This window comes from Teleopsis dalmanni, chromosome 2 (assembly GCF_002237135.1).
Source record: "Teleopsis dalmanni isolate 2A chromosome 2, ASM223713v2, whole genome shotgun sequence".
In the NCBI taxonomy this organism is placed as follows: Eukaryota; Metazoa; Arthropoda; class Insecta; order Diptera; family Diopsidae; genus Teleopsis; species Teleopsis dalmanni.
Window position 1 is genome coordinate 17,093,163 of NC_051847.1, and position 11,943 is coordinate 17,105,105.

Consider the following 11,943-nt stretch of genomic DNA (forward strand, 5'->3'; position numbering starts at 1 on the left):
CCTACTCTTTGACGGCAAGGATTCAAATTTAAAGCTACGTTGACTTTTAACTTCATGGTATGTCGATATTCTTTTCTTCTGAATGAATGCAGTAAAATTTCTTCTACTTTCTCTTTTATTTCATTCAATTCTAAGATATGCGTATAAAAGTAAAAGGTTAGTGAAAGTAAAAGTTTGCAGTTAGTACTGTGGTAGAAGTCTTAAAAGCAAATCGGTTCTTTAAAAATTTAACGAAGTAAGAGAGAGAATAGTGTGTCAATAAAGATACACAAATGAAACTAAGAAACAAAAAATTAAAAAAAATGAATAAATAATTAAAATATATGGTATTCCAAAGCGATTATTAAACATTGCTCTTAAATACTTAAACATTTTTATAATTACTATAAATATTTATAAAATATAATTAATACTTAAAAACGTATATAAACTTTAATTTTTAAAATTAGCATTGCTTCCAAAAATTCCATAAATTCTTAGGCCTTATTAAAATGCATCCCCTGCATATAGGATTGACTTAATTAACATACTCATAACTATTTAACACACACCCCCTTGTTAGACTCTACCATTAATGAGGTCTGTTGCATTTTATTGAAGGGAACATATTTTTTTGAAATAAATACGAGTATTACATTTTTCAACTGCAATTTCATAGAAATATTTAACTTTTCACCCCATGAAAACCCTCTTGTTCAGCTTATATGAAAATATTTGGGCGTTGGGGTGAAATTAAGCAGATAATAAATTAGACTAGTATCTAAAGAATTTAAAAATGTTATTACCTACCTGTCAGTACTTTGCATGTCTGGTGTCCTTTTTAATTATTCATATTGCATTTTTGTTATTTTTTTTGTTGATTTTAAATTGTTTTGTTATTAATTTGGCCATACCCCTTAAGAATAATTCGGTATTCACAATCTTATACATAATCACACCTACCGAAAACATGTTTCCGGAGCTGATTTATGAGATTTTCAAATTAAATTAATGACGGAAATAAGCATTTTATCAGATAAGTCAACTTGAACGTTGAACTGATGGTTAGTGCGTTACTCCTTGAATAGGAAATAGCTTTTGGAATAACAGAGAGGTTAGCAATATATTTGTAATGTGTTAAGGATTGCTGAATTTTGTGAAAGATTTATTCCAAAGAAATTATTAAACTAAAGTAAATTATTATAATCGAACTAGAAACTTTCAAAAAAATATATAAAATTATATATATGTAATAGAATTTCTTAAATAAATAAATATAGAAGAAATTCATGAGAAGTACCATGCATAATAAATTTTAATATTTCATATCTTACAATAATAGAAATTAAAGATAAACCTGAATCAAATATGTGGACAATAGAGGCAAACATAAAAAAAGAGAAAATATTATCACATTTAGATGTTCTCGTGAAGTTTGATGTTAAAGAAAGACTATAAATGATTTTAAACAATGAGATCAGTATACTAAACGAGTGAGAAGAGATCTTATTTAACACATTTTTTCTAAATCTATGACTAAAACGATATTGATATTGATATTCAGATGTCTGAGTTGGTGAATCAGCACCTTTACTCTATTTTATCTGTGGACAGTTTTAAGTCACACTAAGAATAACTGAATACGGGGCTTTATAATATAATGGATCTGATGTCTTTGTATCTGCCTGTGTTTATCAAATTTCGCTGTATTTTTAGGATGCTGAGAGTTGGATTATTGTGACTGTCAATTATATTGAACAGTTTCAGAGCACGATCTTTAATGTATTTTTCAACTGAATCGACTCTCAGATCTCTGTGGATATATATGGGTCATTATTTTACAAGCGAAACAGCTTTTGATCTCAACTTCACCGGACTTTGATGATACTTTTTTTATAAATCTCATTTTAAAATGAAAGGATGTGCAGAAAAAAATTTTCGTATCCCCACGCGACTTTTATTGAAGTGAATAAGGCTTTAGATCTTAGAACAAGAAATATTATAACTTTTGTCAATAACTGTAATTTAATTGGTTAGCTTAAGAGTTTGTTTTTTAGAAGAGCAGAATAGATGTTAGAGATCACAGAGTAACATTGTCTCTTTTAAAAATAGTATTAAATGACAGATTAGAATGGAATTTCAAATAAATAGATTTTAGGCTTTCAGAGAGTGAAACGTTGCGATCATGTCTATTCCATTGTGTTACATAGCAACCCAAAATTACAAACAGATGATCTTAGGTCTTTTGAATGAAAACCAAAATTTACTTACAAACCTTTAGTTACTTTACTAATAAACCATTTCATAATTATCTAACGAGTCATACCGGTAGTGATTGCTTTCGATTAAAAACCATTAGCCTATTAGAAATATTGTTGTAGACCAACTTATATTACAATAAGCCTCCGAAGCTTTATTGAGATGAGTGGATGAGTCTGTTAAATGAAGCGGGTTTATGACTGATCCAGTCCTTGCGAAATTATCTGTAAGCTGGAACTATCATGAAGAGAGGCTACAAATCTTTTCCTGAAAAAAGACACTGTTTACTGTTAAAGCTTTAAATTTTTAATGTACTTTTTACTTATATCTTAAATTCTTTATTTTTTATTCTTCAACTCAAATTCTTGTAAGATATTTTTTAAGTTTCTTGTCTAAGATAGATAAGGAAACACCATTTAAATTTAGTTTCAAAGTGAAAGAAATATTTATAAAAAAAGTAAACAAACAAAATGCTTATAATTTTTCACGATTTAAGGTAAAAACAAGCATCAGGAGTATCTAGTGCAAGTCTATCTTTAGCAGGAAGTTGCAGGAAAATGCGCCAAACACGTTATCACCGTTTGTCTTTTGTCAATGTCACGTGCATGAGTTTCTGCTTTTCAAATTCACGTGACTGTGATGTGAAAAATTCCACACTGCAATCTATCAACATTTACATATGTAAATGGAAAGTGCATGCATATACAAAAAGGGAGTATTATATATAAGAATTTCTGTTCGTAATTTACCTGAAAAAATGTTACTGAAGCTATTTTATTGCATTTATTTGACAACAGAAATGATTGCAAAGTGTGGAGCAATAAAACAAATAAAAAATTGTTTTTAAATATTTTTATTAAAATGACAGTAGTTTTTGATTTAAATCAGCGCTAAATTTGAGAAAGTTTAAGATATTCGCAGTATATAAAATCAATCAGTATTTAGTAACTTTTTCTTTAAACTAGTTTATGATTTCGCGCAATAGAAAACTTTAGTCTTTTAACGATACAATTTACTTTCTGTGAAAGCCTTAAATTTATACAATAAGTATAGTTTTATAAAAGCAATGTTATTGTCAAAACAACTGATATCTACGTACGTGTTTTATTTAACTTTAGTTCACATTAAAGCATAGTTATCCAACCATTATTAACAAGTGCATTTTTCTTGCTGATTATGCATGTATACTCGTACACTAGAAATAATGCAAAATCGTGGAAAATTGCTCTAACATGTTTTGATTAAAGCAAAAAGACCCTTAGGAAGATGCTTCAAAAATGTCTGCTACTTACTATGCATTTACCTTGACAAATGTAACGTGTCATTTCTTATGCGCTTTCAATTTCCGTTTTACTCTATCAAATTGTGTGACTCCTATGTGGTCTTACAAAAGCATTTATTATATCTAAGTTACATACTTATGCAACCGTATAAACTAAACATATTTTGCAACTGTTTATTTGCAATAGAACAACCCAAATGCATGGTACACATACATAGCCATTTTTGTATCTTTTCGATTGCAAACAATAATCGTAGCATGCTTTTCGGCATGCTGAACATAACTCTTGACTTCCTGCAAGTTTATATGCAACTATTTTACTACGTCTGCTTGCTTGACTGAGTCACTATTTTCATCTTAAAAATACATTTATTTTTTTTTTATCTGTAAGACATTTTACTTATGTCAAGCTTAAGAAGACATTTTACAGTTTTCATAGGAAAAAAAGAAATCTTAGCAAAAAATGCAAAATAAAAGTGAAAAGTAAAAAGAAAACAGAAAATAGTTTTTCGTTTTAGAATGTCTGAGTGGAAAATTTTTCAACATTTTAAGCAGCTCAAAGGTTGCGCTCAAAGAAGCTGTTGAAAGCCACATTTGAGAAAATTTAAAAGCATAAAATTATATACGAATTTTCATTTAGTCTGGAATATTTTTCTTCCTATATATCTCTATGTCTTCAATTTTATTCATTTTTATTTTTGTCTAATATTCTTCTACTGAAACGCATGACGTAGGTGTCTAGACAGAGTAATGTTTCCTCTCGCGTTTTTGGCGTTTTTGGCATTTTTCAAATATTTATATATATAGGTGCATATATATATATTTGTCTTTGCACTTGTGTGGTTATGGTCATATATACACCTTAAGGATTAAACCAATTTATTATTTTAAAACTGAATAGGGTCTACTTTCATAAAAAGAAACATAAATTTCGATATAATTTATTAGTTTAGAATAATAATAGTTTCAGTAATAATATCGTAATAAGCTATTCATTAACCAAAACTGAATGAAAAATAAAGTATTTATTACTTACTTACTACCACAAACGAAAGTTAACATACGACAGTTTTTTGAGACAGACCAACAGAAATTTGGCTTGTATTCCTTTCGCAACTAGTTCAAAAATGATATAGTTGCTGTTTATACCCTCAATGTAGAACCTCAGTCTTAATTTATAGAAATAAATCGTAACTTCTTCAACCGCTGGTAGACATGTACCCCAGAAGACTCGACAGAGTCCAAGCAAGCTTAGCTTCATGCCCCGTTGAGAGTGACGGAAATCAGGTTTAAGTTTTTAAACACCCAATTTACTTTGCGATATTTCCAACATTGACATTGGTGAGATTCTGGCACTTTTCAATCCCACCGGCTGCTTCAAATATGCCCACCTAGAATTACAAGTTGTAGAATGTGGAATCAAAACGGGTTTCACAGCGTATTGAGGTTTTGATCTTTCGTAAACTTTTTCTTCCTTTCAAATTATAAGATATTACGCTATCTAAGTTTCGTCTTCATATACCTAATACACCTGTAGTATCGCATATGTTTGGTTAATTTCAGTGATGACAGAGCTTGTAATTCTGTCCAAGTAAAGCATTGGACCAATTTTCCAATAATTCCAACCACGCAGATCTTTTCGAAGCCATACTGGTTGGTAAAGAAAATTTTAATTTCAAGTCCTGCCTTGATACTTGCCAGGTTTACTAGCTTCTATTTTGCAGTGCCCCACTCTTGTTAAGCTTCGGCATTTGCCGAAATGGATCAATAGTTTATATTTCTTCTTCATCGTTGCAACCTCTGCATTTCTGATTGAAAGAATCATTTTTATTGCAAGGACATCAGGACTGCCAAGAGTTTTATCACTTTTAACTTATGGATCAGGATACTTATACCAGAATCGCGAAACATGTGGTTATAGATAGGACAAATGGGTGATGCGAAATGTAGCACATCGCAATACAATAGGAGATATAGAGAGAGGACTGATGTGTGCTGCTGAATGTCTGATCGAAATATACTAAAAGATATTAAGGAGGCTAATACCTCATGACTCATGCTAAGATATACTGGGAGGCAAGTCATGTATCGCCAGTAGGCAATCGTCAATAAGAGCATGAAGTTGGAAAACTTTTTATCGTCTGGTGCAAGTGCTTATAATTTGAGTAATCCTAAAGGATCTGATGCTCAAATAGACGAATTTTTCCATCTAAGCAGAGCTGATTGTGGTCCAAATGGTATTAAACAAGAACCTAATAAGCGTGCCAACTTATCTATTTGCGGGTATCTAATATACTTTTATTTTGACACAATTTTAAAAACGCAAGTATAACAACACTACTGTATTACAAGAGAATATTTTTTTGTTTATGGCTATTCTTTTTGAACAGGAGAACATGTGGATTCTAATAGCTTATGCAGTAGTAAAATGAATATTGACTCTTATACTATGTGAAACGTATAGAGTACACATGTAAAGCAGCATTTTGCCATTTGTACAACAATCATTGGAGTATGTTTCCATTGGTTTAATATCTTTCGAATATTTTCTGTAGTTATAAAAATCAATGGAAATGTTGTAAGCCATTTTACTCGATAGCTTTATCTTTACATTTCCACAATTTTTTTTGTCTTTGTTGAGTTAGTAGAGTACTCAGAGCAGCTTGCATCCATCCGTTTAGCATTTATCTGAATTTATAGTGAAGTGCATATCCATTATTAAAGCACTCTGGAAACGCAAGAGGAGAAGTATACTGCATGTGTGATGGCTTACATCAAAATATTCCCTTACGAGATGGTAAAAAACGTTAAGGTTCTCGAATTGCCTGCTCCAACATTACTGAAAAATCTTGCTGATATGTGGTTTGCAACAAAATTCCATTTAAAGTTACTTTAAACATTTTGAAGTCAATAATTTTGAAATTTTATGTTAACCTATCATAAATTTTATACAAATTCTGCTGTTGAAGCATTTTAAGAGCTCCGCTCCACATAAACTGGTGTACTACTACCAGTATACATAAAAATCGAGGTGAACAATATCTAAATAAGCACAAGGAGTTTGTGTTGAGCACGTTTCCATCTTATATGGGATTTAGTTTAGCTCAAATTTTATGTTATTTTATGAGCAAAACAGAACAAGCTAAATAACAAAATACGAGTATAGCGAAAATAGTAAATAGAAGAAGAAAACATGAAAAAATGTGAAAAACCACGAAATAATAGAACAAAACCGAATATTATAATAAAAAGGAGCAAAAGACAGAAATGAGGAAGAAGAAAAAATAACTGTGGTAGACAGCCACGAAAAAGGACTCTATAAATGCTGAAAATGCTGAAATGAATATACACGTTTCCATTGTGGCAGAACACAACGTTCACTCTGGCCAGTTTAAGCTGTAAAGCGAGAGTAAATGAAGCAGTGTGCCATGAAATATATAACAACATAAAAACAAACACAAACATTAGCAGCAGGCAGGATACACTTTATAAACATGTCAGTCTGTACCACACAAAAAGGACAACAGGTATGCTATATTACTACGAGGACAATTGCCTGCGCTCACAGTTTTACCGTTCCGCTTTACAATGCCATAGCAGCAGTCCATGTGCTTGGTCGGTCGTTGGCTGAATACTTCCAACTCGCCAGTAAAGTCCTTTAAATGTTTGATGAAATCCTAGTCAAGTTTATGTTTTATTAAAAAAATTGTTGTGAAGAGGAAGTGAAAGAAACTAAAAAAAAAATGCAATGAAAAATATATAAAATAAGAAACTAAATAAAAAGAAAATAATAAAATTACATAAAAACAAATTAAAAAATAAATAAAATGTTATGTATATAAAAAATGGTTGTGGCAAAGGTGATGTCCGCAAAAATGCTTAGTAAAATAAGCGCTAACGATAAGCATTTAATATTCTTTAAAATGTATTTTCATGTGGTATAATATGTATACACAGGATTTAGATACTATAAAAAGAGTAAAAGCTTATAATTGAATATTAAAATTAAGTTATTTGCGCGCATTGGATGAAATTGTCCACTTCCAGAGAAGTGGTTTATGTATTTTAGTATCTTGGCTTGGTTTCAATGTTACTTCTCTATTATACTTTAAAAATACACTTTCTTAAACACTTTTGTTTTGTAGTTGATACATAAAGCAACAATAGTTTTTTAAATTTATCAAATAGATAAATTATGAACTAATCAATAAATATATTTGAGTAGTATCGTACTAGCTTGGTTGATATAGCCTAGTTTAATGACAGGCATTCGAATATTTACCTTGTGATCAAAAAAGAACTTATTCACGGGAACTGTGATTCCCGCGCTTATCCAATCGGTAAATTGTGTCAAAGTTTTACGCATATCGTACAATTAGGTTTTGTTTGGCGTCTATACAAAGAAGTCGAAAAATTTTCGTGTATAAATAGATTATAAGGGCCCTTAATATTTAACATTATGTACCTTGAGCTGTTCTGCCAGATAAAATTCTAGGGCAGGGATGTATATTCCTTCTGATATTGAAAACTTCTTACTTACTTACTTAATTATTTGGCCATAACAACACGTTATCAGGTTTCGGCTTGACGCAGTATGTCTCTGCAGGTGTCTTTACTGTGTCATCATCAAGTAACATTAGAAAGTTCTAACTAGGGAATATTGGTTTACATTGAAAACGCTAAAGGTCTTTTTTATAGTCCGAAAACTCCTACCACTTCACTAAATACCGAATGTTTATAATATGGTAATATCTATTGTCATTAACTTTATTATAGCATCAGTGACTATAATTTAAGTAGATAGGTTAGAGTGGCAGCTTTGTGCTCAACGGTTCATCTGAGCACATGTCATGATACTGTAATCATTATGATACTACAGATGAGATGTTTATCAATACACTAGACCAGACAGACCAAATTTAATGTAGAAATTCGAAAAGTTTAGTGTACGAGCAGCATCTCTTTGAGAAGGCGCGCCTTTCCATTCAGGTATTAAAGAGATTATCCACATAGGATGACTGCTGAATCAGCTCAGTAAGAATAGCGGCCCACAAGATTTTAAATCTCTCTTAAGGCAACCACAAGGCATTAAGGCATTGATACTTGAAGTATCTACAGTTTTCTTCTTAACTGCAGCGCAATAACTCCCATAGAAGTCGTAAGAGAATAACCTAAATCTTATTGCATGCCTTTCTTATATACAATGAAGGTAATGCAGATAACATATATATAATGTAGTGACTAAATAATGTATTTACAATTATTATGAGTATAAGCTAAATTTTTAAAAATTCTAACTGCTTTTCTAGAAAATAATTCCATCAAAAATAATATATATTCAAGATTATGTACATACAAAGTAGTTATTTCAGTGTTGACTATTTATTTTATTTCTTTATGGAATACTTCGAATACTTCTGTAGCTTTAAATAATAGAAAAAGTAATTAGATTGACATTTTATCCTTAAATTTAATGTAACTCGCTACTCTACTCCTTTGCTCGAAAAATGACATTAGTTGACATTTGTAGTTTTTTAGCTTCCGGTGGAAATGTGTTCCTTCCACTCCAGCTCCTAGCAGCTTGTGCTGCATTGTGTCAACACCTGCTGCCACTTTAGCCATAAGAATTTGTTGTATCTTCCACTGCTCGTCTTTGTTTTTGTTTGTGCATTTTCGATAAGAAATGTGCTATTGTCTTGCTGCTATAAAAATCCCCACAGATTTTTGCTCATTCCCTATGAGTGGCTGGATGGTTGGCAAGTCGCAAGGTGCCTTCACTATGATGCCATTTGTCTTAATAAAGTTTCCCAAGCTCATGTTCATGCTTTCTGTATTTTCTCTACCTTTCACGACATCTCCTACATTACACACATTTTTACTTTTTTGCATTTGTACAATTTTCTAAGTCAGCATCAAGTTGTCATTTTCCATGGAAGTCAGTTGGCAGCTTTTTAGCTGTTGGCAGCACCTGAAGTTATTATTATTTCATTGTCACCTTTTTTTGTGCTGTGATTGCGATTGTACTTTTTATCTGAGAAATATAGTTTCAAGTGTAGTTTTCGCAAGTTTAAGTTGAAATTTCTATTCCTTCTTTTGCCTTTACCTTAAGTTCTTCTTGTTTCTTTAATACCTTATGGTATTAGGCAAATTCCTTTAAGAACATAAAGTTTCAGAAGTACGTATTAATTTTACTGCAGTTTTAATATTACCTACTTGAGAACAGTTGAAGTAATGGAAAATTTTGCATTAATTTAACTACAAATATTTTATTTTTACCATAAATTTACTACAATTTAAAAGTTTTCTAATACTAATTTCATGCCACGTTGCGTATGAGTTACAAAATATTTTTCAAAACAAATCATTGAAAAGCTTTTATTAAAAAACACAAAGCGAAAATTGCGTATTAAAAACAAAATAATAATAATTAAATTTTATTTTCATTTCTTTTTTATTTTTTGTCATTTTTTTTAAAAGTTTTTAAGAAAAAAATATCTACTGGCATGCAAAATACTGATAAGAAACATAAAATGCCATGCCGACATCGCCACAGAACTGTGTGAACATACAAAGGACTCCATAAACAAACAATACACATAGACTCTCATATAGATTTAAGGACGACGTACGTGGATACTCATAAATTGAAAATGAAAATAAAAAGCGCAGCACATAACCATTAAGTGGAGGCAATTGAAAAAGTGGTCACCCCAACCTATGTGCCCCAAATGGGAAGCTGCAAAAATAAGTGGTTTAAGTAACTGAACTCCTACTTCCACATTGTCTGACAGCATGCTTCTTTCTCTCTGTTATCTGCACATACATATCAACCCATGCATACTTATATTTCTGTTTCCATCTTTCAACTTTGTGGGTGGAGTGAGGGAGTTTTTCGGTGTGGAGAGGAAAATAGCTTAGCCATAAAACAAATGATGCAAATACATTTTCATACCTGAGTTGGTAAGAAAAATAAGCAAATTTTTCTCTTTCAGTTATTTTCGGGCATTTAAGTTACAGCAAAGTCGGTTTGTTGAGGATAAGTGAAAACGCAAATTTAATGCTTGAAAAATTCGCATAAATGGATTTACGAGATTTAAAGTTTTTCGTTTTCTTTTACATACCAAACTTTTTATATATTTTATGTTTATTTATTTACTTTATTCATTCTTTTTTTCTGTTTTTGTCTTTACAAATTTTTTTACCGTCTAAGGTTTTAATGCAGAGTTATATTACGAACAGACCCAGAGTTTTAATCTCTCATTTGCACTAACAAATAATCTAATGTAGAATAACCGTAAATTATCTTTTTGTCCAGATAATAGATACATAATTATGCTAAGTGGTTTTATGACTTAAATCAAATTAGCGTATGTCTGTAAAGTATATGCATTGAATTATGATATTTTGGTCTAAATAAAAATTGGCATTTAGGAAGTACTTAATAATTTCTTCACAAGTATCATTATTAGAGTTATATTGATGTAACATTAATTGTTTGTCTTATCATAGCATAAATATGATTAGGCCAGGGGATGCCTTTAAGAATTTTCAGTATTTCAAAAAAAAATTTTTTTTTTAAGTAAAGTATATGCATTAGTAATTTACAATAGAATAGTCTTACTATTCATTTCGGGTGGATTAGTTTTTGCCTCCCAAGAGACCGCCTAAACATCTATCTGTATATAGTTATAAGTACCACATACTCTGAACCTTTTTAAATGCAGTGGGCCATAAGCATATAACTATTCCAATCTGTGGCTGCAATAAGCCTGGGCCCCTCCTGAATATCTATCAGTAATAAGTACCATAGTAATATGTACCATATACTCTAAACCCTTTTAAAAATAGTGGAGATCAAGCATAGAACTATTCCAATCTGTGGCTGCAATAAGCCAGGGCCCCTCCTGCGTATCTAACAGTATATAGTAATAAGTACCATATACACTGAACCCTTTTAAAAATAGAGGAGACCAAGCATAAAACTATTTCAATCTGTGGATGCAAGTAGCAAGGTCACCTAAGGTCAAACTGAAGACGAGAGGGATACAAATGATAGACAGGAAAACTTTATTAGTAAAGAAAAACTAAAAACTAAAGAAAAAAACTAAAAAGACTCAAACCAAGTTAAACAGGAGAAACATGATGAGCCGGAACTGATAGAAAGTAGATGAAAGAAACTGTTTGTATAAATTAGAAATAGAGACACTGGAGAAATAGATGAAAAAGAAAGTCAATGGCATTTTCGAAATAACGACGAGAGACATTCAAATGTTTCACGAGAAATATTTACTAATAAACTATTACTAACGAAGTCTAAAGAGAGTCAATAGCGAAACAAGAAAGATTGGTTGAACCGGAGAAGAGAAGAAACAGACAAAGAAAATAATAAGTAGAGTTTCGAAATATATACGATAAGAATACAA

General features: G+C 31.0%; 1 protein-coding gene across 1 annotated transcript in view; it reads left to right on the top strand.

The window, feature by feature from the left end:
- Nucleotides 1–11,943, top strand: part of LOC119686454 (serine-threonine kinase receptor-associated protein-like) — a 269,963-nt gene that overhangs the window by 160,766 nt on the left and 97,254 nt on the right. The gene's annotated exons all lie outside the window — the stretch shown is intronic.